Source organism: Stegostoma tigrinum, chromosome 30, assembly GCF_030684315.1.
Source record: "Stegostoma tigrinum isolate sSteTig4 chromosome 30, sSteTig4.hap1, whole genome shotgun sequence".
Taxonomy (NCBI): Eukaryota; Metazoa; Chordata; class Chondrichthyes; order Orectolobiformes; family Stegostomatidae; genus Stegostoma; species Stegostoma tigrinum.
In genome coordinates, this window is record NC_081383.1 from 9,462,283 (window position 1) to 9,466,344 (window position 4,062).

Sequence of the window (4,062 nt, forward strand, 5' to 3'; positions counted from 1 at the left end):
TAACGGAGCTTGAACTGAGCAGCTTGCTTGACCATATTGGATTAATGTGGTGTGGTGTAACATGTAGGCCAGACTGGGGAGCAGGACACAAAATACATTTTTGCCTTCAATTTTTTTTCCTTGAGATTGCATTTTGAATTTTGGAGCCTATTTCTTGGTTTTCAGAGGCTACTTTGTCATTATTACAATCTACTACTGTATTCAACAGTACCTATATATTTATGTTCACAACCGTGGTATTTGGATTTATAGATGCAGGTAGAATTCCTTAACATCCCCAATAATTATCAACCTTCTATTAAACTCGAAGCTACAACAAACAGGGAAGACATTATTCTCCTAGGTGCTATTTACATTTTACTCTGTCCATTAACAGGATGAGGGAGTCACTGGCTAGGTCAGCATTTATTGCCCATCCCTAATTGCCCAGAGAGCAATTGCTGTGGGTCTGGAGTCACATGTAGGCCAGACCAGCTAAGGATGGCAGTTTCCTTACAAATTCAAAATTCCACTATCTGCTGTCATGGGATTTGAACCTGGGCCTCCAGACTATTATCTAGGTCTCTGTATCAACAGTCCAGCAATAATACCACAAGGCCATTGCCTCCCTTACATTGATACAAGATGACAGGCATGCGTTATCAATTAAAGTTATTTTTACACACAAAATGCCACCATTTAAACACTCTACATACAGACTGGTGAGATCGTACCGATGTGTTTCCCATGCTCAAACACAAAACTGGAAAATTCTAACCAGGCCAGTTACGGCCCTTTTAATTGCATCTCAGATTTCAATCTCAGGTATAAAGTAAATAATTAACAGTGAACACGATCATGCTGTGTGAAATATCTCAACAGAGACCAGAATTCTATCACCAAGTTAACTTTTATTTACACATGGTGCATTATTCTTAATGACCCAGCTTGACCTCTTGAGCAGAACCTCTGACACTCCTGTTTACATCTGTCAGCCAGGGCTCCCTGATTGGACCAGATTAACAGCACCAATCAGGAAACATGTATTCCATGAAACCTGGTTGGCTGATATCATAACACTGACAACAGTCCCATCTATAGTGCCCAATTATTTTGTTTTTGATTATGGGAAATAGATGCAGAAAATGCTGGAGAAACTTAGCAGATTTGGCAGCATCTGTGAACAGCTAATATATCAAGTCTGGTAGTGATTCCTTTTTAGAATGAAGGAAGGTGTCTGTGTAAACTTTTGTATATCATTATGGGAGTCCATTACAAGTGACAATCTAAAACAAGACAGACCCATTGATTGGGACCCTATCTCTCACCTTCACCATTCGCCCCTCTATCATCAATGCACAGTTGCAGCAGTGTGTATCATCTACAAGATGCACTGCAGTAATTTACCAGCTCCTTATAGTATCTTTCAAAGCCATGACCTATCCCACCTGGAAGGGAGTATGTACATACGAATGCCTCCATCTGTAAGTTCTCTTCCCACTTGGAAAAATATCACCATTCTGTCACTGTCCTTTATAGCACCGTGGTTACCTTTGTGTTTCAAGAAGGGCAATTAAGAATGGGCAATAAATGTTGGCATAGTCATTGAATAACACATCCAATGAAGAAACAACTTAAAGAAATTGAAGCTCACTGAACTTGATTGGTTCAGCCTGGAAAGGTAGAATATGCCCAAAAATAGAGTTACAGCATGCAGGAGGTATCTCATTGAATCCCTACAATGTTGAAGTAGGCCATTTGGCCCACTGAGTTCATACAAATCCTCTGAAGAGTATACCACCCAGATGTCTCCTCCATCTAGCCTGCATTTCTGTGGACTGTTGGAGTAAACCCATATACACAAGGGATGAATATGCAAACTCTACACATACAGTTGCCTTGGGTTGGAAATGAACCCAAGCCCATAGTGCTGTGAGGCAGCAGTGCTAACCACTGTGCTGCCATGCTATCCCCATTTTAAAGCACCATGAATTGAATCCCCACACACAAAGCAGGTGTGTGTCACCTCTGCATTGATCCAAGATACAAAACTATACAACATACTCTCTGAGAACTTGATACAATCCAAAAGAACAATATAGTACTGGAGCAGGCCTTCTAGCTCTCCTAGCCTGTGCTGACACATTTTGCCCTTCCATCCTAAAACTATCTTCACTTACAGGATCTGTTTTCCTTTATTCCCTTCCAATGCATGTATTCGGCCAGGAGCTTCTTGAATGCTACAATTGTATTTGTTTCTACCACTGCATTACTGTACTGCTTTTGTCAAATCCCATTCAATATCACTCCTGTGCTCACTCACCTACATTACCTACTTAAACAATATTTCATTTTAAAGTTCTCATCCCTGTCTTTGAGTCCATCCGTGGCATCTCCTCTCCCTTTCTCTGTAATCTCGTTTCACCACAGTCCTTTGTGATAACTCCGCTCTTCTAATTCTGGCCTCTTGACTCTCCCTGATTTAAGTGCTCCACGAATGAAGGTGCCCTAGACTCTGGAATTCCTCCCTGGCACCTATCCACATCTCCGCATCATTTTCCTACTGTTGGGTACCTTCAAAAGCCTACCACCTCGACGGATTACTTTGGGTCATCTGACTTTCAATCTCCTTCTGTGACTGGATGTTATATTTTACTCGATAATTGAGACCTTGAAGTGCCTTTGGATGCTCTGTCACATAAAAGGTAATCACCTCACTAACCAATCCCCACCACTGCCTGCCTGCACTCACCTATCGCCATCCTACTTACCTTCCTCAGCCTGTCTCGTCCCCACCTCCTTGACCTGTCCATCTTCTCTCCCACCTACCCGCTCCTTTCACCTCATTGACCAATCCCCACCACTGCCGATCTGCACTCGCCAGTTACCATCCCACCTACCTTTCCTAGCCCCACCCCTCCCCTCTCTATTTATTTCAGAGCCCGTTCCCCTCCCCCATATCTGGAGAAGGGTCCCAACCCCAAACATCAGCTTTCCTGTTCCTCTGACGCTGCCTGCCCTGCTGTGTTCCTCCAGCTCCACGTTGTTTAATCAAACCATAATCTGTTAATAACATAACATGATATATCTCATGGTTAGTATCTCCAATATGCCTTTAAAGACACGCCCATTATATCATCAATGTACCATAGCGCGTGACCTGAGGGTATAAAGCCAGTCTGACAACTGAACACACTACCTAGACTGACATCTCAGTGCAGCGTTAAGGGAATGCTGCATTATTGTAGGAAGCCATCGTTTGCTGCTGATGTAAGGCCGCTTTGTGGTGCCTATTGAAGAAAGGCAAGAGTTACTCTGAATAGCATTCCTCATTTAATAACAAAGATGGATTAACTGGTTGTATATTAGCCTAGTTTTTTAAATAAATCAGTGCAACAGGACTGACTACCACATTAGGGCTGAGATGAAGAAAACCGTTTTTGCTCAAAGTATAATTTTTTACCACAGAAGCATGTGGAGACCAAGTCACTGAATATACTCAAGAAAGAGAAATTTTGTTTTTTTTTGTAAAGGTGTCAAAAGATGCAAGGAGAAAGCAAATGGCATTTTAATATGCACGTCTGCCCACATACCCCTATTCTTTTGGTTGACTATTTTTGTATAATGCTGTTAGAATGCATCAGGCTCCACCTTTTCAGTTTTGTAACAAGCAATTACAGAACAAATATTTATGGATTGTGCTTTTGAGATGGCTTGTCACGTCGTGTTGACTTGGCACATGAGAGGCCTGTGGTTTTTATCGCTCTTAATTTCTCACTCCCCATTGGGGTAGCAAAAGCTGCAGTGGGATGGGAGATAGGTCTTGAGTCCTGGTAGTTGTTTGTTAATTCTAACTGTAAGGGTGGGATTTTGCAGATGGACATTTGAGTACAAGTGAAAATCTCAAACCTGTGGCAAAAATGGCAAAATAGGTTCAGCCTTTATGCACTGGTGTTTATTGAAGCATTACGGAGAGCTTGGCTCATGTCTGGAATGAACTTCCTGAGGGAGTAGTGGATTTGGGCTCAGTTACAACATTTAAAAGACACTTAGATAAGAACATGAACAGGAAACATTTGGAAG